Raw genomic sequence first — 26,280 nt, 5'->3', positions numbered from 1 at the left:
TATACAGGAAAGATTTGAATGCCCCTGATAGCCATGATAGTGCGGTCACTGAACTTGAGGCAGACATCCTAGAGAGTGAAGTCAAGTGGGCCTTAGGAAGCATTAGTAACAACAAAGCTAGCGGAGATGACAGTATTCCAGCCGAGCTATTTAAAATCCTAAAAGATGATGCTGTTAAAGTGCTGCATTCAATATGCCAACAAATCTGGAACACTCAACAGTGGCCACAAGACTGGAAAAGGTCAGTTTACATTCCAATTCCAAAGAAGGGCAACGCCAAAGAGTGTTCAAACTACCGCACAATTGCGCTCATTTCACATGCCAGCAAGGTGATGCTCAAAATCCTACAAGCTAGGCTTCAGCAGTATGCGAACCGAGAACTACCGGAAGTACAAGCTGGGTTTCGAAGAGGCAGAGGAACTAGAGATCAAATCGCCAACATTCGCTGCATCATGGAGAAAGCAAGAGAATTCCAGAAAAACGTCTATTTCTGCTTCATTGACTACGCTAAAGCCTTTGATTGTGTGGATCACAACAAACTGTGGCAAATTCTTAAAGTGATGGGAGTACCAGAACACCTTACCTGTCTCCTGAGAAACCTGTACGAGGGTCAAGAAGCAACAGTAAGAACCAGAGATGGAACAACCGATTGGTTCAAAATTGGGAAAGGAGTACGACAAGGCTGCATATTGTCACCCTGCTTATTTAACTTATATGCAGAGTACATCATGAGAAATGCCGGGTTGGATGAATCAGAGATCGGAATTAAGATTGCCGGGAGAATTATCAACAACCTCCGATATGCAGACGATACCACCCTAATGGCAGAAAGCGAAGAGGATCTCAAGAGCCTCTTGTTGAGGGTGAAAGAGGAGAGTGCAAAAGCTGGTTTGAAACTCAACATTAAAAAAACTAAGATCATGGCATCTGGCCCTATCACTTCCTGGCATATAGAAGGGGAAGAAATGGAAGCAGTGACAGATTTTACTTTCTTGGGCTCCAAGATCACCGCAGACGGTGACTGTAGCCATGAAATTAAAAGACGCTTGCTCCTTGGGAGGAAAGCTATGGCAAACCTAGACAGCATATTAAGAAGCAGAGACATCACCTTGCCGACAAAGGTCCGTCTAATCAAAGCTATGGTTTTCCCAGTGGTAATGTATGGCTGTGAGAGCTGGACTATAAGGAAGGCTGAGCGCCGAAGAATTGATGCTTTCAAACTGTGGTGCTGGAGAAGACTCTTACGAGTCCCCTGGACTGCAAGGAGGTCAAATCAGTCCATCCTAAAGGAAATCAACCCTGACTGCTCATTGGAAGGACATATACTGAAGCTGAAGCTCCAATATTTTGGCCACCTAATGCGAAGAGAAAACTCCCTGGAAAAGACCCTGATGCTGGGAAAGACTGAAGGCAAAAGGAGAAGGGGACGGCAGAGGATGAGATGGCTAGATAGCATCACGGATGCAATGAATATGAACTTGAGCACGCTCCGGGAGAGAGCGCAGGACAGGAAGGCCTGGCGTGCTATGGTCCATGGGGTCACGAAGAGTTGGACACGACTGAACGACTGAGCAACAACAGGCTGTCCATCCTGTTCTGGACAGTGTTGCACTCCCCCTGATAGAGCAGGTTCATAGCTTGGAGATTCCCCTGGAGTCATCATTGTCACTTGAGGCTCAGGTGGCCTCAGCGGCAAAGTGTGCCTTTTACCAGCTTTGGCTCATGGTCCATTTATGCCCCTATCTGGACAGGGATAACCTGGTTTCAGTAGTCAATGCTATGGTAACCTCCAAGTTAGATTACTGCGATGAGCTCTATGTGGGGCTGCCCTTGAAGATGTTTTGGAATCTGCAGCTTGTGCAGAATGCAGCATCCTGATTGATAGTGGGGACTAGAAGGTCTGAACATAAAACAGCAATTCTGGCCTGATCGTACTGGCTGCCTGTATTCCAAGCCCAATTCAAGGTGCTGGTCTTGACTTATAGAGCCTTATATAGCTTGGGACTGCAATACCTCTCCAAATATAAACCTCCTCATACATTATGATCAACATCTGGGGCCCCTCCTCTGAGTGCTTCCTCCAAAGAAGGTTCAGAGGATGGCAACAAGGGAGAGAGCCTTCTTGATGGTGGCCTCCCAACCGTAGAATGCTCTCCCCAGTGAGGTCTACCTATCACCAACACTGTCATCTTTTTGGCACTAGGTTGATACTTTCCTCTACTTGCAGGCATTTGTCAGCATATGATGGAGCAGTTTAATTTTTTAACAGGTCTTGCTAGTTTTGTTGTTAATTGTTTTTAAATTGTTTTAAACTGTTTTAAGTTCTTGAATGTGATAAGTTGTATATTATGTTTTGTCATGCTGTGAACTGCCCTGAGAGCTTTGGCTGTTTGGTAATATAGAATTATAATGAGTGAGTGAGTGAGTGAGTGAGTGAATGAATGAAGTGGGGTAGAGTTAACAATATTTAGTAACATTGCGGCAAAAAGGTTATATCCCAATAGCCTCGCCAGACTAAGTTTACCCATAATCTAAGTACACACCAGCCTGCTCTAAGACACCAACATTATGTATGTGTTTGTGTACACACATGCACAGAACATAGTTCTAGAATCTGGAATTTAATGTGGATCACCCAAATGTAAGAGCTTTGCTGGGATGATGGAGCCATAAGAATGCAATTTCACACCAAGGTTTGAAACCAAGATCTCTGGGAAAGTTGGTTTGTTACGTTAGGTTGCCAGTCATCTCCACCAGAAGAGAAGAAGGGTCCTTCAGGAAATCAGCTTTTCATGTGTTAACTGATTTCTAACCAGCAGATCTATACTGGAGGGTTGGATCCAGATTTAGCCATGCTTAGAGAAGAGCCACTGAAATTAAGGGACTTAATGTTAATCGCTACTAAATTATCTCACTGATTTCAAAGAGTCCATGACAGTCTGAATCCATCCCATAGAACTTAACTCAAATAGTGACCCAGGCAAGAGACAAGCCTGGAAATTGGCTGGGCAGGGCAAGTATCAATAGAAGAGGCAAAACTGGCATATTTTAAAGACTGGCAAAATAAGCAGCTTGGAATTCAATTCATTCATTCACTGACTTTTTACACCAGTAGCAGTATCAAATTGATTAATAGTCCATAGAGCTTCAAATTTCAAAACAAATATTTTGTTTCAAACATGGTAGGGGGGAATAAAAAATACAAGGAAGTTAACTAAGAATATATTTCTCATTATTAAAAACAATTAAACATGATTAAGACAAAATTAAAGCAACCAGTACCCCTTAACAATTGTGCAGAAGTTGCCTACAATTCTTAATAGCTTGGGATACAAACATTGAAACTGATTCAGTTACATGAGATTGTGTATCCATGACCAGGCTTTATTCCACTGGGAATCACTGCTGGCTGGGAATTATGGGAGTTGCAGTCCAACATATCTGGGGTGCACCAGGTTGGGGAAGATTGTTATAGGCTGTATACCACTCTAAAGACCTTTAGATCTAGTCTAAGCTAGATCTCAAGTTTAGAACTAGATGACTGCCAAAGTCCCTTCCAATTTGTTGATTCTATGATCTTTCTGGGAAAGCAGCATTCAAAGATCAAATAAATGTTATAAGTCTCTATAACTAGGAAGTGTGGCCCTCTAGATGTTGGACTGCAGCTCCCATCATCCTTCACCATTGGCTATGCTGGGTAGGGCTGATGGGAGTTGCAGTCCAGCAAGTTCTGGAGGGCCATACGTTCTCTACCCCTGCTCCATAAATATTACAGAATAGTAACAAGTGTAATACACTTTCTTCACTGCCCCATGGCCATACACAATTCACATATGGAATGCCATTAAACTTTCCTTCCAAAATAGCTGAGGGCAGAACACTGAAGTGAATTAGTGTAAATGCTTTCTAATTCACAGGGACAAATAATAACCTCAAGTAGTTAGCAGCACAGCTTCCTTGTACAGCCATAGCTACCCCTAATTGTAGTGGAGAACAAATCTGCATGGCTCAGATAATCAATATCTTTCACCCATTGGAATAAAACCAATTTTATCTTGTTGTAGCCCAAGGAACGAAAATATAAGGCATTGACTTACCAGAAGTATATTTAAGAACATAAGAAGAGCCATGCTGGATCAGACCAAGGGCCCATCTAGTCCAGGATTCTGTTCACTCAGTGGCCAACCAGCTGTGGACCAGGAACTCACAAGCAGGGCATGAGTGGAACAGCACCCTCCCACCCATGTTTTTCCCTGCAACTGGTGTACATAGGCTCATTGCCTCTGGCATATTTGTTTTCCAGAAGGTTCTTCCAGTCTCTCCCATAAGAGTATTCACACACTAAATATAGCACATTAGAATTTCTGTACCACATTTCTGGGACACGGTTATCTGATGGAACACTTGCTTCCTTTGGAACGTGCTCCCGTGGAGCCCCACCTGCTCCAGGCATCCTCACCTTCAGGAGTGAGGTAGAGAACTACTAGGAACAAAGTCTGCTTGCTGACTGCATCCCATGTGGACTTTGCTCAGTTGCTGTGAGGCTACAGCCAGCCTACAATACTCCATTTATGTTTGCCAAGACCTCTAAATTCACCCCATCTCTTAAGCAATAAGTAGCATAAAAAAAGAGACAACATAGTTTACTCTCTAAATAACGTAAGCTAGACAATCTTAAACAGGATTTAAACTCACTCAGACTTACTTGGGAGGAGCAAGGACCATTCATGATATTCACCCACGACCACTTTTTACAAGGAATGATTCACATTTTTAACCTTGTGGGACCATGGGAGGGAGTTGGCAGAGGGGGTTGGATCCTCCCGTCAGGCATGATCATGTAGGAATGGACACACCTCTGTGGGCCGAGTTCCATCACTAAGGACTTGGCAGGTCCAGCATTTATGCAGAGGAACACCTGGGGAGATGGGCCATTGGCAACTTCCAACAATCCAAGAAAGTGAGAATTGGAAGAGATCTCTAGTAAAGAACACAGAACCTAGTAGGGAACCAGAACCCAGTAGACAGAACCTAGTAGACAGAACCATGGAGGGTGGGGAGTGTTCCCATTTGTGAGCTGGAGAATGCTTGGAATGTGCTAAGAAATGGAAATGTGACATTCGATTTTTTAAGAGACAGGCATGGTATTTATTTATTTTATTTGTTTGTTTATTTTCATTTCTATACCACCCAATAGCCAAAGCTATCTGGGCAGTTCCCCAAAATTAAAACCACAAACTGTAACATATTCTCAGTCCCTTTCCCATACCCCTTTTATGAAATTCCTTCCGCTAATCTACCCATCAGTTGCTTACTTTAACATAAATTCAGTGTTGGGTAAGACAATGCTATTTCCCATTCATTGAGCAGGATTTGACTGAACTGTTGTCTTATTCTACTTCCTTTTTAAAATTGCTCTGCTTTGTGCTTTCTCTAATTATTTGGAGTGGTGTCAGCAAAATGTTTTTGTTATGGTTTTTTAAGTGATCATAAGCTGGCACAAGGACCATATGGTCAATAGATGGGGGAGACATGTTTTCAATATAAAATAAATAAATAAGTTTATATTGAATTAAAACTAATTTATGATTGGGGTGGCAAAGAATGGCTAGGCATGAAATAAAATGCCCCCCTCCCCCAAGTTCTCATTTGCTACAGTTCCAAATATTACACTTTGATGTCAGATTTTGACATGAAAATTTGAGGTTCTGGTAACATTAAATGAAATTCAAATGAGCCATCATTTTCTGGATTGGATGGGCGATGCTACCAGTTTCAGGGGCTGATATGACAAATTGGATGTCAGATTCCACTGAGAAAAATTGATCTTGACATTAGTATCAGGATTTCAATTGGGAAGTTTGGCTTCCTATATCAGTTAGAAAGTCAGCATTTGGAATGCCGGCTCTGTAGTTGAATGACTGGCTTAGCTGGATGCAGAATTCATTTCCATGCTGATCTGGGCAGCAAAAGCTTATGGGCATGCAGCTGCTCAGATAGAAATCTAGGCCGGAGGAGGAAGATCGTTGCACAGCATCCAATCAGGAGTTAAAAGAAGCTGGCTTTTAAACAATTTCTAAGTGGATGTTTTAAATTATTTTAGTTAGCTGCTACAAGAGCCTTACTGGCTTGGGAGTGGAATAAAAGTCCTATAAATAAAATAAATAAATTCAATCCTGTCTTTAAGTTCTACTTTGCTTCGTTAGCAAACATTCCAGAATCCAGGGGAGGACTTGATCCGGCTGCTTGATCTTGTAGCTCCTTTAACAAGCTCAGCCAAATACTTCCTGTGCATGCTCAGATTGTAGCATTAAGGCTGCAATCTTAGGCATACTTCCCTGTGAGTAAGACCCACTGAACACAGAGAAGCTTGCTTCTGAGTAAAGATGAATAGGATTGTGCTGTGTCATGTGTAGGGCATAAGGAGGGGAGTCCTTGTTCTGTGCTGAGAGTAGCTCTGCAAAACAAGCCATCTGAAATCCATGCTAAGACAGCATCAGGGTAGCTACAGGAACATTTATTTAGTGGTGTAGTTTCAGTTTTTTTCTATTCCCCCAAAGGCAACAGTTTTTTAGTGAAAGAGAAACAAGCCATCTTTAATCAGATACAAGACATAAGCAATTTCAGCTGTTCAGGTGAGGTGTGACCAAGACATCTTTTTTAAAAGAGAAAGATCAATGACAATACTGTTGTTTCTTGACCTTGCTCCTGTTTGATTCTCAAAATGCATATACATAAACATTTTTGCTCTTGTGATACTCATAGGCTAATGGGCATGCCAAGAAAATCAGAACTTGGATCTTAAAGGCGGCACAACTTTCCAAGTATCCATTTTATTTTAAAAACTGCTCTGCCAGGCTTTTGCTTAGGAGAAGGCTTTAAAATTTGAGGGAAAGCATCTCAGCTGTATGATTTAAAAAGCCTAAATCGCAAGATGGCTTATGCAAAGAATAAAACATGTAGAAAGAGGTGAGTGGCAGTAATGGACAATTTTAAATTCTCATGCATAGAGTGCAGGACATTAAGAAAAGGATTTTAGGCTCTAAGGTTTGTTTATACTACAGCCATAGGATTGCTGTTTAACGGACATTTGCAAAAGCAAGCTCCATGATGAGTATTAAGTGCTGAGCTTATATGGGATGTGATTGCAAAAATGCCAGCAGTAAAAAGAAAAGGATGTGGCCAGTTTTTATGACCAGTGAATTGGCTCAGATAAAAGAAGAAAACAAATGCATTATTTAGAGCAATAAATTCTGCTACAATATTCTGTTCTGTTGGGAGGACTTCAAGGATTATACTGGGAAGTCGTCATTGATAATCAAATATTATGCTAAGTGTCTGTGCACTCAGGCTTCATATGGAGACCCTTTATATTAGGGGAGTTCATGCATTCATCAGGGTTCTTCCTTGAGTGTAAGGGTTCTCCGCGTATATATCTGTATGTGTGAAGAACTCCCATGAATTTCCAATGGATGTTTGTCAGGGAGAGGGGAGGTTGCACATTATTCTGGCAGTGGGCAGGGCTAGGCAGTGCAGCCCCCCAAACCCTCCCTATTGTTTCCTGATTCATTCTTGGATTAATTTCAGGCTGGACAGGCAGGTAATGAGTGGCTTCCTTCTCTGCAACAAATTGTCCTTTAATCAGCACTCCCTTTCTCTGTGGTCAGGAGTTTCTGCATGGCATCCAATTGCATAGGCTCTGAGTTGCCTACATGGATCTGATGTTGGTGCTGGATGGGTAGTGATGTGCTAGAACCCAGTTCAGTCCAGAACTTTCCACAGGATCTTGAAACTGCCAGCAGTGTTGTCTGCAGCCTATTGCAACTGGTATCATTTAACAAGTTCAAAACCCAGGTTCTGCGAGAAGGTGGCTCTTGTTCTGCAATGAGGCAGAATCATATATAACCAAAAATGAAGTGGGCAAAATTGAGTCTTTTTGATGTTAAAAGTGTGAAATACGTCATGTTGACTCTTATGCTGGTCTTATAAACATGCCGTCTGCATTGAGGACATCTAACCCCCTCCAAAACTGCAGTGCAGGCATGCCCTGAATTACCGCAGAGAATAGACGATTGATAATATTGATGGGAAAGCCATCATCTAGAGGCCTAATTAACCTGGACCATGAAATCTAGGGCTGGGAACAGGAGCTGGCAACATTGGCACCTGCTGGGGCCCACTCCGCAGCCAGGGCTCCCTGCCAGCCCTCAGAGCTCTGCTCCTTCTCTGAGTGGCTGTCACTGTCTTTTGACCTGCCCTGTCATGAGTCCATGTGAACAGTAAGGAAGAGGAGCCCCCACTTATCTTGCCCCCACCCCTCTGAGCATTGGTGCAAATTGGGCTCAGAGGAGAGGGCAAGCAAATAGGCAATGGTAGACAGGGACAAGCAGAAGGTAGAAGCACTCAGGGAGGGGGACACTGAGGTCATCTTGCCTCAGGCTCCCTCCCACCAAAAAAAGCAGTAGCACTGGTGAAATCATAGATTCATAGAATACTAGGGTTTGAAGGGGTCCATAAGACCATCGAGTCCAAGCCCCTGCTCAATGCAGGAATCCAAGTCAGAGCATCCCTGACAAATGGCTGTCCAGCTTCATCATGAATGCCTCCAGTGTGGGAGAGCCCACGAACTCCCTAGAGAATTGGTCCCATTGTCATATTGCTGTAACAGTCAGGAAGTTTTTCCTGATGTTCAGCCGGAATCTGGCTTCCTGTAACTTGAGCCCATTATTCTGTGTCCTGCACACTGGGATGATCAAGAAGAGATCCTGGCCTTCCTCTCTGTGAGAACCCTTAAAGAGCGCTATCACATTTCCCCTCAGTCTTCTCTTCTCAAGGTTAAACATGCCCAGTTCTTTCAGTCTCTCCTCATAGGGCTTTGTTTCCAGTCCCCTGATTGTCTCCGTTGCCCTCCTCTGAACCCTCTCCAGTTTGTCTGCACCCTTCTTATAGTGTGGTGCCCAGAACTGGACACAGAACTCAAGGCCTAACCAGTGCTGAGTAGAGGGGAACTAGTACTTCATGTGATTTGGAAGCTATACCAAGTACAAACTACAAATAACTGCACAAGCTCTCAGCACTAACCACGGCCCAAAGGGGAGCCCAGCTCACAGCTCAATGGTACAACAGCAACGTGTCAAGCCTAAAGTATGCGAAAGAGTCACTTTACTCACTGCATACTAGGGAAGGGTCCCTCTGAACCTTGGTGTGGTTTTGCCATCAGTCTGCTGAGCTGGGGAACCATCTGTAGTGCAGGACGGCAGGAGAGGCAAGCAGGACTGCAGGTCTAACCCAATGCTTCCCCAACTGGGCACCCTCCAGATGTGTTGGCCTACAATGCCCATCAGCCCCATCCAGCATGGGAGTTGTAATTCAACACATCCGGAGGGTGCCCAGTTGGGGAAGTCTGCCACAGCCAGCATTATGGGCCTTCTTGTCCATGACTGCCAAAATGTCTGGTGCCTGCACCCTTTTATGCTGTATGCTGGCCACCCATGTGCAAAAGGTTCCTGTTGCTCCTTTGGGATTGACTGTTCAAATTGCCTTTCTCATTCTGCAAGACTCAGAAAACAACCTCCCTATGCTGAGTTGGGAGGGAGGAGGAAGACAGGGGAATGAAATGTTACAATGCTTTGTGATGGTGTTTGGGCACATAATTAGGCAATTAGATGTATTAGAAGATGACAAACCACCAGACCTTAGGGAATTACATCTTTGAATGCTAAAACAGAAAACGGGGAAATGAGAGCAGGAACATCCCATTGTACTCATGAGGATTTTGAACATTTGCTGAGTGAAGAAGCAAGTTGCAGAACGAGGCATTGAGCAGGTGGCTGGCATAGCTCTGGCTTTTTAAATAGGCATGTGACTAGAGCTTGTAATCACTAATCACAACTCCAGCAGCAGTTGTTTGGTGATGGGTGAAAGTAACTATGTAAACAGTTGGATAAGCCAAGAACGCCCCAAGCGTGTTGCTGCCTGAGACAAAGATGGTACCCCGACACACACACACACCATTCCATGTGCAGAAGCTGATTGGACCGGCAGTTTAATCTTAGTTTGACCCTGGGGATGGGACAGTGTGATCCTGAAGGCAGCAGGCTAGCTTAATGGATGCAGGGCAGGCCATGTCAGCCACACCGTTTCAACACCTCACTGCCGTTCCCCAGCATCCATTGCCTGAGGCAGTTGCCTCATCCTGCCTAATGGCCCTTATCCTCACGATCAGATTGTTATCAGATTGTTATACCTGAGCTGTAGGCAGCCATCAAGTGGGAGATGGCTTGGTATATCCAGAAGGCCATACCAAGGAGCCAGATTACAGCATTTCCTGATGCGTGGGACCTGAGCATCTAAAGAAAATAACATTTTAATGGCTGTTAAGTGACCATCTTTTGTATACGTGCTTGCTTGCTAATGATCAGTGATGATTGGTTGATTTTTCCTCATTGGCCCCTAAATACATCTGCAAGTTGTTTCTTTGGATGGCTACTACCAGCCAGGACATAGGAGCCGAGCCCTCGTGAGGGTTAGACTAGTCTTCTTCCTTTTCTCTCAGTGTGTGTGTGTGTGTGTGTGTGTGTGTGTGTGAGAGAGAGAGAGAGAGAGAGAGAGAGAAAGAGAGGGGGAGAGAAATTGTTTGGAAAGATGCAAGGGAGGTAACATAGTCTGAGTTTTGCAGCATTTCAAAAGAAGGAGCCTTGCAGGGCTCCAAGGGGATGCTGCTTGCTTTTGGGGAAACTGATACTACACTACAGACTTGTACTATCTTTCTAGGTACCTGTCTGCTCCTCCCTGCTCAATGCATATATTTGTAAATGAACACACCACCACCATAAGTCTCCAGAGCTCTCTCAAATCCAAAAGGCAACTAACCCTTATTTGCTGCTGGAATGACTCACACAACACCTGAAAATTGGGAGACCATAATAGTATCACCTATCTATTTACCACCCTTTGGGTCCCCATGGCAGGAAATATGCACAGCAACAAAGGGCAGTGCAGAGGGGCCAGTCCTAGGTCCTGAGGGTATGATTTCGCTGGGTAACAAGGGGAAGGCCATTGCCATTCTTTGAAAATGCTCCCCAGTGTCCCCTTGCCTGCCAAGCAAGGAATTTGCAGAACAGGGAGGGAGACCTAGCTGGTGAAGGTCTGGTGGCTCCGATGTCAGTGGGGCAGTGAATCTGCTCTGGGTTTCAGTCAGAACCAGTCAGAATTCTAAAGGAGCTATCCAAGGTTCTGATTGAAACCCAGAGCAGATTCACCACCCCACTGACATCAGAGCCACCAGCCTCCAATGACCCTAGCTCAGCGACAAGAGCACGTGTTTTGCCTGCAGAAGCCCCCAAGCTCAGCCTTTGGCATCTTCAGCTAGAAGGCTCAGGTAGAAGGTAATGGGAAAGACCTCTGCTTGAGACACCAGAGAGTCACTGCCAGTGGCCAGAGTAGATGATCCAGGTATAAGGTAGTTTCCTAGATGTGCTCCCCATTATTTAGTCATGCTTCTTGACTCATTCAGATAGCTTTAAAGTAAAAAGTTGTGTGATAAAGAACAGAAGGCCATTGTGTCTCCCAAAACTCTCTCTCTTGCCTGTACTTTTAGCACACCTCTCTCAGGGGCCCTTGCACTTTCCAAATGAGAGGAGTTGGTTTGAATATGGCTTTTGAGCCTAGTTTAATATTTCTGGTTTTATCTTGACTGCCTCAGTGCAGCACAGCCGGCTATCTTTTTATACTTTTAATGGCTGCTCCATGCTGAGCAGATGTTTATATCACTCCTTTCCACAATGACACCTGGCTTTTTCCTGAACAGTTACAGTCAATTTAGAACCCAGTAATGTGCATGAGTAGCCCAAATTGTCCCTTGCAATGTGCATTACCTTGCACTTATCAGAAGTGGATTTCTTCACCATTATGTTGCCCTTTTGTTCTTTGGTAGGACTAACTGGAGTTCCGAACAATCATCACCACTTGACTGTCCGACATAATTATGTGTTGTCCACATATTTCCCACCTCCCCACACAGCCCTCCCCAGGGCTGTCTGCTTGACACCTAATTTAATGACTTTTTTAGGAATCAGGCTAAAACCTTTTTTTTTTTAAGCCAGATTTTTTTGTGATTAATCTACGTACCCCCCATCTTATGATGCTGCTTGTAGTTGTTGTTGTTTTTTATTGCGCTGTTGCTTTTAATGTTTCCTGGATTGTTCTTAAGAGTTTAATATTTATGGATTTTGATTTACTTATTTGCTGAAATATTCAATGCCACTTCAAACATTTCAAACTTTTTAAATAAATAAGGGCCAGACTACCTGTTTGCTACTTCAGTTAAAGAAGGGGATTCACCTTTGTACCGCTTGCTCACCCTCTGTTGGGAGGAGAGCTGTGCACAGGGGAATCCCCTTGTTATCTCCAATCATACAATTGAGATAAAATGGGGATTCCTCTCTGCAACACCTCACAAAGCCCCTGGTAGGGTGGGGCCTGAGGAGGGGAATAGGAGGGGCCTGCAGAGAGACCCCAGGGCTCCAGGGTCTGGAATAGGCATGCAGGTCGGAGGCTGTCCTCCCCTACATTAAAGGAACAGGTCCTATAAATACAATGGACAAATGCAAAGGAGAACTAGGCACCTCTAACTTTAAAATTCAATATGGGACTACTAGGCACACGTAACATCAGAGGTGTCCCTAAGAGTCGAAGAGACTTGAGCTCCATTTTCCTTGGGTCTTAAAGAGGTTCCAGATAAGTCTTGCTTATCTGAAATGTTCAAGTTACACCTGGTTTGTTATTCTGCTCTGTGCCCTTCACTTTCATGCATAACCAATACAATATAGGTCACTGTAAAATGAAAAGCCTAGCAAAGCAGGACAAAGTAGCGGCAGAGCTGTGTTGTTTGCTTAAAGGACTTGATTTTCATCTTAGAGGTAGGTGTAAGTGTGGCTCTGCTGTTGCATAACAAACCACATTTAAAGGCAATTGCTTTGGGGGGTGGGGGGGAACAACACTATTGAGCTGGGTATGACTGAGATAATGCAGTCTTATTCCAGGACTGTTCCAGCCTGAAAGGGAGAGCACAGCAGCGGCTCTTGATGAGGATATGAATTTGTTATGACAGACTAATTTTACAAATCCATGGCTGCCTTCTGGTAGAATGAGCAAGATATATATTTAAAGGAAAAATAAAAAGGGATATGGGAAAATCTTAGCATGTCAGTGGTGAGAAAAGGCTCCTGAAGAGGCAACCACCAAAAAAGGAAGGACTACATCTTAAGATGCTGAAAGTATATATTTTATTTTAAGCCCAATACATTTCAACCCACCAGGACCTTCTTCAGGAGATGAGTCTAAAAATGCCTGCAGAGTACTTGGATAAGTATATATTGCCCAATCTCAAAGTTGACAACTCTTGGGAATTGATTTTAAGGTGCTATGTAGGTATAGCTTTACTAGCCTAACTTCTATTCTCTTCACAAATAGACTGAAAGGGCTCATTCCACTGCTCCCTCAGTGGTGAGAGCACAACCATGTCTCTTTCCCATTTGTATGTTTATTAGATTTGTATGCCGCCCAACTGGGAAGCCCTCTCAGGGCAGTTTGCAATCATAAAAAAGCAAAAAACAATAAAACAAAGAATGCACAATAAAAATACCAAATACAATATTAAACATTAAAAAATATTAAAAACATTAAAAAGCTAGCAATAAATGTAATAATCAAGCAGCAGGTTAAAGATTAAATGCCTGCTGGAAGATGAAGGTACTAACCTGACATCTAAATGTATACGGTGGATCTCCTTGGGAAGGACATTCCACAGAGGAGGCTCTTTCCCTGGTAGCCATCTGTCACACCACTGTGGGTGGTGGTACCCAGAGAACAGTCTCTGAAGACAATCTTATCACTCAGGCAGAACCACATGGGAGAAAACACTCTTTCAGGTAGACTAGTCCATGCCATTCTATTAAAATTAAAAATCCCAGATCATGGCTGGGGGGAGCTGGCAATACATCTCCTTCCCACAAAAACTGGTATCATAGTGGAACCAGAGCTTGCAGGGCTGAAGTACCAGGATCTTTTGATTAGCAAGGATGATGATGTCATCAGCCAGCCCTCTGAGTCTTCCTCGTTTCCTCTGAGCTTAGCTGCAGTCCTCACAAGTAGCTGGAGAAAATGGACATTCCCAGGAACTATATCTTGTTGTGAGCTATCCTTGGGGGTTTCTCCACAACAACAGAAGGAGAAGTAAATGGAGGATTATCCAGATTTTCCTAGGAATCGGCTTTGGTGTGCTTTGGTCCATGCCGGGCTCCATGAGTGAGTGCACCACACCAGCATAAGTCGCTTCACAGAACATACTTCCAGAGGTGAGGAGGGGTTGGAGTGACCCATCATCTGACAGCAGGGGCTGCTCAACCAATAAGAGAGGCTCCCCCCACCTCTCCTTCAATAAAATCCTGGGAGGTTTCCTCCTGTGTCTTGACAAAAGCAGTTTTCTTCAGCCCCAGCCCCAGCATTAATTATGTCCTTATAGTACGAAACATTACAGAAACACAGCTGTAGATCCTTCTCCCTCCCTTAAAGCAAGGCTCCGCTTTAACTAGTCCCTTACAGCTGGGAAAGTGCTTTACAACCTTTAGGAGACTTCACCCTGTGAATACTTGAAGCAGCCTGGCTCCAACTAGCCCTTTTTCTAATCCCCTTTCTCCTTTCCCATGAAGCTCCTGTTGCTGCAAAGAAGCGAAGCTGTGAATTAATTACTTCCAAAAAGAAAGAAAGTAAACATCAGAGACAAGCTTCATCGAACACAATGGGAGTTGCTTCTGAGTAGATACACATATGTTTATGGTGGGAAAGACAGGGACAGGAAACACAGGGACGGGAAAGCAACCCCCATTCTAACCCAATGTTGCACACAATCGAAGGTGCGAATTAGTTACTTCCAAACTGCAATAAACCAAACAACAGAGAACTGGAGCTTTGAGATAGTGCTTTATGGCCTTTAGGGAATTAGTGCTTTAAAATGTGCTATTTCAATTGATGGGGGTCTCTATAAATTCTGAAGTGTGCATTTAGGGGACAAGCTTCATTGACCACAATGGGAGTTACTTCTGAGTAGACAATACTTGGTTTGTGCTGGAAAACACGGGAAAACACAGGGACAGGAAACACCCCTTGACCAGGGTCATTGTGAAAGCAACACCCATGGGCAGGGCTAGCATCCCCGAGGTAAATGCAGGGGTTCATAGAATCATAGAATAGTAGGGTTGGAAGGGGCCTACAAGACCATCCAGTCCACCCCCTGCTCAATGCAGGAATCCAAGTCAGAGCATCCCTGACAGGTGGATGTCCAGCCTCATCTTGAATGCCTCCAGTGTGGAAGAGCCCACCACCTCCCTAGGTAATTGGTTCCATTGTCATATTGCTCTAACAGTCAGGAAGTGTTTCCTCATGTTCAGCCAGAATCTGGCTTCCTGTCACTTGAGCCCATTATTCTGTGTACTGCATTCCGGGATGATCGAGAAGAGATCCTGGCCTTCCTCTCTGTGACAACCTTTCAAGTACTTGAAGAGCACTATCATACGTCCCCTCAGTCTTCTCTTCTCAAGGCTAAACATGCCCAGTTCTTTCAGTCTCTCTTCATAGGGCTTTGTTTCCAGTCCCCTGGGTTGGGGCACACAGCAACTATACCGTGCAGACTCTGACCTAAGGGAAAGAATCGGACTTAAAGTAGTCTCAGGAAATCCGTTTTTTTCATGAAAAGCTCCAGGGTGGCTGTGGGATGGCCATGATGTCATGTGCCCCCAAAGACCTTGAAACACAGCCAGCTCGCAGCAAATCGACCATGGTGACACCCCCCCCTCCCCCTTGTAATGCAAAGGATTTTAGGGTGGCTTGTCTTGAATGGTGAAGGCAAAAGGAGAAGGGGATGGCAGAGGATGAGATGGCTAGATAGCATCACTGATGCAATTAATATGGACTTGAGCACGCTCTGGGAGAGAGCACAGGACAGGAAGGCCTGGCGTGCTATGGTCCATGGGGTCACGAAGAGTCGGACACGACTGAACGACTGAACAACAACAAGTCTTGAATGGGCGATTAAGAACCAGTAGCTTTACCAAGGACCTGCTCCTGAACTGACAGAGATAAAACCAATAGAACCAGTTTGTTGACACTGAGATAAAGTGTATTCCCCTGGTACCGGGAAAAGAAACTCCTGGAAAACCTTGAACTGATAGACTTATGCTGTTCGGGGACATCTTGTGTCCCTCTCTTTCTCATGCAATTTCAGTCTCTCCAGCAAAAGTCCAGCATGCTAACCTCTAACTGCCCTTCGCTAGATCACTATTCATGACTGTTAGCAGATCCTAACAAACTGGGTATTATGCTATGTACTGCTGCTCTTCAGTGTGTGTGTGTGTGTGTGTGTGTATGTACACACACACAGATCAACACAGTCACCTGCATTTTTGAAATCTCTTTGGGGCATGGCTATGGGACCGTCATTATGTGTTCCTGCTGTTCTAAATTTACTATGACACCCCTAACAATAACACTGGCCCTCTCAGCCGCTGGGTCGGTGCTGGGCTGGCACAGGAATGAGCCATGTCACAGACTGCCCCTCCCATGTGTCCTGGGGCTGCCAATATACTACAGTGGTGCAGGAAGCAGGCATACTGCAGTCCGTCTTGCACACCAATGAGGTAATGGCAGAAGAGATCCTAATGGTCAGTGTTAGTTACGCAATGTGTTTGGGCATACGGATACAGAAAGCAGCATTCCCAGCTGTGATGTTTATTTGGGATGATTGGTTCTTTTTTCTCTGTTTAATATTATATTTTAACTGGTCGTTTTACACACACACACACACAGACGTGCGTACTCCCTCTAATAACAAAGTTATATGGTGAGTTTGGCCAGGAATGTACCCCAAGCAGGGCCACTGAGAAACAAGGGGGAAGTTTCAGCATGCTTGGGAAAACCCTAAGTTCATAAAAATACGCACAAAAAGTTACAACCTCCCCACCCCCAAACAGCCCATTGATGTCTGAGCATGCTGAGTAACCACAGACTGTGTGGACTGCCATTTGGAAAACAAGACCTGTGTGTGTGTAGGTAGGTGGTTGTGGTGGAATGGCCTGCTAGAGGAGGCCATGACTGGCTGGCACCCTTAAAAGGAGTGCTCTTATTAGGGGGTGAGGACATACTATAAAATTTTTTTTGCAGGTCCACACTTGTATATACACAAAATGAACCTCACCATTCCCAGGAAGTCAAATTTTATGGATTCTCCTTTTTTTTTTTTGTTCCCAATCCTGTCTCTTGCTTGAGCCTTTAAATCCAAATATTGACCTCAGTTGGGATTAATGATAAATTGACAAAGATTTGGGGGGGGGCATAGCTCAGTGGTAGAGCACCTACTTTGCATGTAGAAGGTCCTAGGTTCAATCCCCAGTATCTCCGTGTAAGGCTAGAAAAAAAAACCCTGCCTGAAACCTTGGAGAGTGGCTGCCAGTCAGTGTTGACAATCCTGGGTTAGATGGACCAATGACCTGGCTCAGTATAAGACAGCTTCCTATGTTCCTAAACATTTAGAGAAGGTCTGCTTTTCACTGCAGCCTTAAACTTCTGAATCTTAGCTAATGTCTTTGTGACTCCAGTACAACATCCCTGTAACTCCTTCATTTGGGGTAACATTCCACTTGTATGGCAGCACTATGCCTTGTGATAAGCGGTGACTTGCTGGTAGCAAATCAAATCATAGGACTTATATTTCAGCTCCTGCTGTTTAACACCTATTGCTGGAACCACTGTTTTCAATACCAAAAGCCATGAACAAACGCTAACCACCATAAGAGCAGTTTTGATTCAGGTTTCTTAAAATATATATATATATATATATATATATATATATATATATATTTCAAAGAAAATTATCTGGGACAAATGTTTGTCTTTCCTTCCATGTTAATGCAGGTTAATTTGATTTGTCAGAAACAACTGGTCTTGTTCACGGTCCATTTCCAGTGACAAATCAAAACTACTCCTATAGTGCAAAAGAGCTGTTAACATTCCACAGACTTGCAACAGTATCATCTTATTGTCTTGAGGCCTGTTCTAGTTAAGTAGTACCTGCAACTACTATAAAGAACTACATAGAAGCATAATGAGTGAAGAAGAGAGCAGATGAATGATATATGTCCCAATCCACCTCTAGTTGCACTTGTAAAAAGTTGTTTTACACTTGACAAGTTCTGTCAAAACGGGGATGGGTATAAGCATCCAAATGCATTGCTTTCAATGGGAAGTGCATTCCAATGTGTGCTTCAATGCACAATAGAATGCAATTACCATTGAAGGCAATGCAGTACATATAGAATCATAGAATAGTAGGGTTGGAAGGGGCCTACAAGGCCATCAGGTCCAACCCCCTGCTCAGTGCAGGAATCCAAGTCAGAGCATCCCTGACAGATGGCTGTCCAGCCTCGTTGAATGCCTCCAGTGTGGGAGAGCCCACCACCTCCCTAGGGAGTTGGTTCCATTGTCGTATTGCTCTAACAGTCAGGAAGTTTCCTGATGTTCAGCCGGAATCTGGCTTCCTGTAACTTGAGCCCATTATTCCGTGTCCTGCACTCTGGGATGATCAAGAAGAGATCCTGGCCTTCCTCTCTGTGACAACCTTTCAAGTACTTGAAGAGCACTATCATATCTCCCCTCAGTCTTCTCTTCTCAAGGCTAAACATGCCCAGTTCTTTCAGTCTCTCTTCATAGGGCTTTGTTTCCAGTCCCCTGATCATCTTTGTTGCCCTCCTCTGAACCCTCTCCAGTTTGTCTGCATCCTTCTTAAAGTGTGGTGCCCAGAACTGGACACAGTACTCCAGATGAGGCCTAACCAGTGCTGAGTAGAGGGGAACTAGTACTTCCCGGGATTTGGAAGCTATGCTTCTATTAATGCAGCCCAAAATAGCATTTGCCTTTTTTGCAGCCACATCACATTGTTAGCTCATATTCAGCTTGTGATCAACAACAATTCCAAGATCCTTCTCGCTTGTAGTGTTTTTGAGCCATGTATCCCCCATCTTGTCACTGTGCATTTGGTTTCTTTTTCCTAGATGCAGAACTTGGCATTTATCCCTATTAAATGTCATTCTGTTGTTTTCTGCCCAGCGCTCCAGTCTATCAAGATCACTTTGAATGTTGTTTCTGTCTTCCAAGGTATTAGCATTCCCGCCCAATTTTGTGTCATCTGCAAATTCCCTGCACCTCCTCCTCCAAGTCATTAATAAAAATGTTGAAGGGCACTGGGCCCAGGACTAAGCCCTGCGGTACCCCACTCGTTACCTCTCCCCAGTTTGAGAAGATCCCATTGATAAGCACACTTTGAGTCCGATTCTGTAGCCAACTGTGGATCCACTGGATCATTGTTTCATCTAGCCCACTTTGAGCTAGTTTGCTCATCAGGATATCATGGGGCACTTTGTCAAAAGCTTTGCTGAAGTCAAGGTATATTATGTCTAGAGCATTCCCACAGTCCACAAGGGAGATTACTTGATCAAAAAATGAGATCTGATTCGTCTGGCAGGATTTCTTCTTGACAAATCCATGTTGGCTTCGAGTAATCACTGCAATGTTTTCAAGGTGTTTACAGATGGATTGCTTGATAATCTGCTCCAGAATTTTTCTAGGGATTGATGTCAGACTGACTGGTCTGTAGTTCCCAGGTTCCTCCTTTTTACCCTTTTTGAAGATAGGGACAACTAGGGATGTCAGAGAATTCCGTGACAGATCTCGGTGAGGCCGAATGCCAGTGCATTCAGCCCCTCGAAATCCATCGCGGAATGAAGCCCTCACCCCCCCAACCCACAAAAGGCACACGGGACAAAGTCCCCGCCACCCCCAACCCACAAAAGGTGTGCGAAATCGAGCACTTACCTGCTCCCGTCCATGCTGCTTTGCAAATGGTGGCTGTCCTGCATAAGTATTTACATAGCCTATCACAGCTAACGCAGGGACGCCATTTGTGTCCCTGTGGAGGCCGTGATAGGCTACGTAAGTATTTACGTAGCCTATCACGGCAGGGGGAAAAAAAACCAGTGTACACAAATGGCGGTGGCTACGACAGCCGCCATTTGCGTCCCTGCAGGGCTGCCCAGCGGCCGGATGTCTGGCTGCAGGCAGCCGGAGGCAGCTGGAGCCGGCTGGCGGCTCCACGGCTTGGCCGCGGAGCAGAGCCAGCCAGGCAGGATTCCGGGGGGGGAGGACCGGATCACCTCCCCCTGCATCGAGGATTCCGGGGGGAGGGATGGAGCGGCTCCCCCCAACCGCGGAAACAGAACAGAATGGAAAGTAAGTGTTCCGTCCATCCCTAGGGACAACATTAGCCTTCCTCCAGTCATCTGGCACGTCACTCATCCTCCATGATGTCTCAAAGAGAATAGACAGTGGTTCTGAGAGTTCTTCTGCCAGTTCCTTTATTACTCTAGGATGCAGTTCATCTGGCCCTGGAAATTTGAACTCATTCAAAGTCATTAGGTGTTCCTTGACCATATGCCTATCGATCTCAAGCTGCAATCCTGCCCCTTCAGCCTGTACTTCGCCTTTGCCAGGGGAGTCATAGTCCCTCTATTGGGAGAAGACTGAGACAAAGTAGGAATTGAGCACCTCTGCCTTTTCTTGGTCATCTGTTATCATTTTGCCATCCTTATTTAATAGCTGAACCACCATTTCTTTCCTCTGTCTTTTATTATGCACGTAGCTGAAGAAAGCCCTTTTGTTGCTTTTAGCATCCCTCGCTAACCTCAGCTCGTTCTCAGCTTTAGCATTCCTGACACCATCCCTGTAATTCTGTGCTACCTGCCTGTACTCTTCCTTTGTTGCTTGGCCTTCCTTCCACTTCCTATCTGTGTCCTTTTTTGTTTTCAGGTCATCTCTAAGCTTTTTGTGAAGCCACATTGGCTTCTTCTGTTGTCTTCCACCTTTTCTTCTTGTTGGAATTGTTTGTAATTGTGCCTTGAGAATTTCCTTTTTTAAAAGCTCCCACCCATCTTGGACTCCTTTTCTTGTTAGAGTCGCTTGCCATGGGACTTTACTTATCATTGTCTCGAGTTTATTAAAATCAACTTTCCTAAAATCCAGGGTACACTCAGCTTTTGCTTCCCTTAGAACCAAGAACAAGTATAACATGGTCGTTTTCCCACAGAGTTCCTGTAACTGCTACTTTATCCACTAAGTCATCTCTGTTGGTAAGGATCAAGTCAAGGATAGCTGATCCTCTAGTTCCTTCCTCTACTTTCTGTAGGAGGAAGTTATCTGCCACACAAATCAGGAATTTCCTGGAGGGGCCATGTTTTGCAGAATTTGTCTCCCAACAAATATCAGGGAAATTGAAGTCCCCCATTACTGCTACATCATGCTTCCTTGAAACACTGGCAATTTGCTTTTCAAAAGTTTCATCCTCATCTTCTCCTTGATTAGGTGGCCAGTCGTAGACTCCGACCACCAGGTTCCTTTTGTTCTTTGCTCCATTTATTTTGATCCAGATGCTCTCGATGGGGTTACCAAGCTCATCCTCCTGTATTTCTGTGCAGAGATATGTATTTTTCACATACAGTGCAACCCCACCTCCCTTTCTGTTCCTCCTGTTCTTTTTGAACAAGTTATATCCTTCAATTGCTGTATTCCAGTCATGAGAGTCATCCCACCAAGTCTCACTTACACCTATCAAGTCATAATTTCCCTCTTGTATTAAGAGTTCAAGTTAATTCTGTTTGTTTCCCATACTCTGAGCATTAGTATATAGACATCGAAGACCATGTGCTTCATAAGTCTGGCTTTCTTCCTACATGTTTCTGAAGACTATTATTGGGTACTATTAGAGCTGTTCTGTCTGTTGCGGTGCATGAGCCTTCGTCCATTGTCACCCCCAACTTTACATCTCCCTTCCCCGAAGGTTTCCGTTTAAAGTCCTTCTGATGAAGTTCTTCATGCTATGGCCAAACACATTCTTCCCAGCCTTTGTGAGGTGCAACCCGTCCCTTGCAAACAGCCCATCTTCCAGGAAGTATAGCCCGTGGTCCCAGAATCCAAATCTCTCACGCCAGCACCACCTTCATAGCCAGTCATTCACCCGGAGTATTTTTCTTTCCCTTTCTATCCCTCTTCTAGCTACTGGAAGTATGGATGAGAAAACTATCTGGGCCCCAAAGTTCTTGAGTCTCCTTCCCAAAGCTTCAAAGTCTGATGTGATTTCTTCGTGGCTCCGCTTGGCAAAATCATTTGTTCCCACATGGATGAGAAGAAAGGGATACCTGTCAGCAGGCAACCTTTCAGTCACGTCTCTAATCCATCCTCCTGGGAGACAACATACCTGACGAGTCCACAGGTCTTCACGACATACTTGGGTCTCAATTCCATGCAGCAAGGAGTCTCCCACTACTACTACTCTTCTTGTTGTAGGCCTGGGTTTCATCGCCTCTGCTTGATTGACCTTCAGCCTCTTGCTCACTCTCATGCAGGTTCCCTTGTAATTCTTCCTCTGCAGGCTGTCCTCCAGTCTCATCCTCAAGTACCTGGAATTGGTTCCACAGCTCCACTGCTTCCACTGGTGCAGAGTGGCGTCTAGTTCTTCTTCTCCTAACTGTCACCCTTTTCCAAGGAGTATCCTCTACTGCATTTTTCCTCACCTCAGCATTTCCCATTTCTGCCTCAGCTTGCTGTTGCTCTTCAAGCTTCTGGTCTTCACTTTGCTGCTGTAGTTCCACCATTCTGTCCAAGAACTCTTTGTGTTCTCTTATTCCCTGGAGGGTCGACAGTTGCCACTCCAGTCCTCTTACTTTTTTTTCCAGCAGCGTGATCAACTTGCACTTGTTGCATGTGTAGGCCATGTTGTTCTCAGGCCAGAAAACAAACATTGCACACACCTTGCAGGTCACCACCACTGGAGAGTCTTGTCCTTCCATAGCCTCTTTTCCCTTTTGTGTCCAGCGTTCTGATTGTTCTAGAGTAGCCTGTGCCTGCTGCTCTACTCACTAGAGGTTAAAAGCAGAGTCCCACTGGTGTGGAAGTATGTGTTATAAGAAAAATAATTTTTTAAAAAATGTTAGAGGCCTCCCCCTTGACCTCCCCTGCCGAACTCCCCTGGCCAACTCCTGTTTGCTCCCCCTGTGCACTCGCTCTGGTTGCTCACTCTCTGGGTGCTTGCTTGCTTGCTTCTGTAGTCCCTGGACCAGCTGGAGCAGCTTGCTCTGCTCTGCTCTGCTCTGCTCTGCTGTGCTCTGCTCTGCTCAGCTGGGAGGCAGGAAACAGACTGAAGCTTCCTACCCACAGCTGCTGGGAGTACTCAGACCACACACCCCAAATTCAGTTGGAGCTCTCAGGAGCACCTGGTGAGCTCACAGCCACTCGGAAGGATAAAGGACAGCCCCCTGGGCTTCCTGCAGCCCACTTACCTCTTTGCCTTTGTCTCTTTTGTCTCTTCTACCATAGCAACTCCCCTGGCAAACTCCTATTTGCTTCCCCTGTTCACTCGCTCTGGTTGCTCACCCTCTGGGAGCTTGCTTGCTTCTGTAGTCCCTGGACCAGCTAGAGCAGCTACCTCTGCTCTCCTCTGCTCTGCTCAGCTGGGAGGTGGGAAACAGATGTATAGATACATCCATACTTGAGTACAGATTCTAATGCACATTGAAGACATATCAGATATACATCCATAGCTCCTGCTCCACCAAGAGGCATGTGCTCAGAAACTTGCTTATGCATGTTGACCTCTTTAAATGGATTACAGCAAGGGTGCATTAAGTATCTGGAAGAGTCACACAATATTAGATAGGGATGAAACCCTAAAGAAAGAGTTAGTCATGTTTTTCAAAATCATTCTATAATGTTCTCTATCAGAATTATCTATTAGATGGTTATCAAATGCTATAGAATGCATGGTTTGTTTCATTTTTAAATATATGTTTGTGATACAGGCATTGGGGGAAGCCCCCCCAAAATGTTGTATAATTTATATTGTTGGTCTGTTATAAATATTGCATAGTATGAGCATAGTGCAGAAATCCTAGAAAGAGAAGGGATGAAATCAAAACTAAGAGTATAACTTGCAACTCCACCATCACATGTGTCATGTCAATATATATCAGTAAAATGCGGCTTGCTCCTGCCTTTTGCTGTCAGAAACTTTATCTGTCTATTTAGTAGATTTATATCCCTCCTTCCTTCTGTGATGGAACTCCAGGTGGCATACAGTGCCATCCAGGCATTGACCAGGGGGAGATCTTCACAACAATGGAATGAGAAGCACCATTTATTTATTTATTGCATTTATACTCTGCCTTTTTTCCTCTTGCAAGGAACCCAAGATGGCTTACATTATCCTCCTCCTCTCCATTTTATCCTCACAACAACAACCCTGTGAGGTGGGTTGGGCTGAGAGTGTGTGACTGGCCCAAAGTCACCCAGTGAGCTTCTATGGCTGAGTGGGGACTAGAACCCGGATCTCCCAGCTCCTAGTCCAACACTCTTGCCACTACACCACACTGGCTCTCTACGATGGGGCATTATCCGGATTTTCATGGAATCAAATGAAAATGCTTTGTTCCATCAGGGACACGTGAAGCAAGAAAAGCTGAGTGTACTGTATCTTAAAAGTCCGCTTTTCATGAGTCACACAGCGCTTGAAAGCAACATACATCCAGGTTGGGTTGGGGAGTAGAAATGAATGTCATCAACCCGGCAGGTGCTGGTCAACCAATGAGAGAGGCTTGTTTTCCACCCCTGTCCAGGCTCCCCCTGGCTACCATGTTATTATCCCTGACAGCATCTGAAGTCTCCCCATGAGAGCACCCCACCAGCACAATTTTGCCCCATTCCAGCCAAGAGTCAGGGAGCTGGAGTTCCCACTCCCTTGCTCCTTTTCCAGGGCATAAATACAGGGATCTAGTCAGTTCACCCACTGACATTCTGTAGCCTCTGTTGCCTGCTTTCCCCCCATTGAGAATCTGTAGCATCTTTTTCCCATTGAGAAATGGGAAAGAAAATTATCTGGTTCAAATACTAGCAGTACTAGCTGTTTCAGCTAGCTATCTAGCGACAGTAGGCAGCCAGGAGCGGGAGCCTGCAGCCCCGGTATTCTGCTATATCGATATAGTGATACAGTGAAAACTAAAAAATGGAGGAGAGAGAGGAGAGGAGGTGGCCAGCAGAGGTGGCAGCAGCAGCGCTAGCAGAGGGAGGCAACTCCAGCCAGCCCTTTCCCTCTGTGCAGAGAAGCAGCGAAGTAACACAAGCATCAGAGAAGCGGGGAAGTAACACAAGCGTCGGCTGTGTACTTACTTTGCTCAAGGGGCAGCGAAAGGAGGACGCCAACCCGACCCAAGGAATGTGAGGTGCTTCTCACCATCGGCTCTGGTTCCTACAGCAGGTGCCAGAAGGTGTGGAGAAGGGCGGATGGCAAGATCTTGGTCTGGAAAAAACTTCACTATGGATCTATGACAGAATCTGAAAAGCAAATGCTTTTTCTGAAGTGAACTTGCTCCATGAGCTGAAACATTCTAATATTGTTCGGTATGATGATTGTATAACTAACAGGACAAATGCAATGCTTTAACGGGATGGATGCAACACTTTATATTATGATGGAATGCTGTGGAGGCGGAGATTTGGCAACTCTGATTGCAAAATGTACAGAAGGAAGACATTATCTGGATGAGACCTTTGTCCTTCGAGTCCTCACTCAGTTGACCTTGGCCTTGAAAGAGTGTCACAGGCGGAGTGATGGTGGCCACACTGTTCTTCATCGGGATCTAAAGCCAGCAAATATCTTCCTCAATGGCAAGAAGAACATGAAGCTTGGTGACTTTGGCCTGGCCAGGATACTTCACCATGATACCAGTTTTGCAAAAATCTTTGTTGGAACCCCATATTACATGTCTCCGGAGCAAATAAATTGCATGTCCTACAATGAGAAATAAGTAAGACAAGCATCAGAGAAACGCGTAATCACAGCTCTCAATGGGGATGGTCTGGGAAATGGAGGCTAGTTACTCCCACTGGCGAAAAGGAAGTCCAGTGTGTTTCTGAAGGCATGGAAGAGTGCTGTAGCATTTTGATGAGTTGGAAAGGCAGGCTAGTTACTCTACTTAGTCTATTTACTTAATTTACTGAGGTTACGGCCAGGTGAAACACACAGCCCTAGGAACACCCAGTCATACCAAATTTAAAGCAGAGGGATGGGCACACAGCAGCTGAACTGCAGGGGAACCGAATTAAAGGAGGGGAGGAGTAAAAGTACTC

The 26,280-nt window shown here is 44.9% G+C and overlaps 1 pseudogene; it reads left to right on the top strand.

Annotated features, from left to right (window-relative positions):
- Window positions 1–6,934: 6,934 nt before the first annotated feature.
- Window positions 6,935–25,958, top strand: LOC146348693 (serine/threonine-protein kinase Nek2 pseudogene; annotated as a pseudogene).
- The last annotated feature ends 322 nt before the right edge of the window (window positions 25,959–26,280 follow it).

This window comes from Heloderma suspectum, chromosome 4 (genome assembly GCF_057233095.1).
Source record: "Heloderma suspectum isolate Gila_16-S chromosome 4, 16-S_ref, whole genome shotgun sequence".
NCBI lineage: Eukaryota > Metazoa > Chordata > Lepidosauria > Squamata > Helodermatidae > Heloderma > Heloderma suspectum.
The sequence above is the reverse complement of the archived record's forward strand: the minus strand, read 5'-3'. Positions and strand labels throughout refer to the sequence as shown.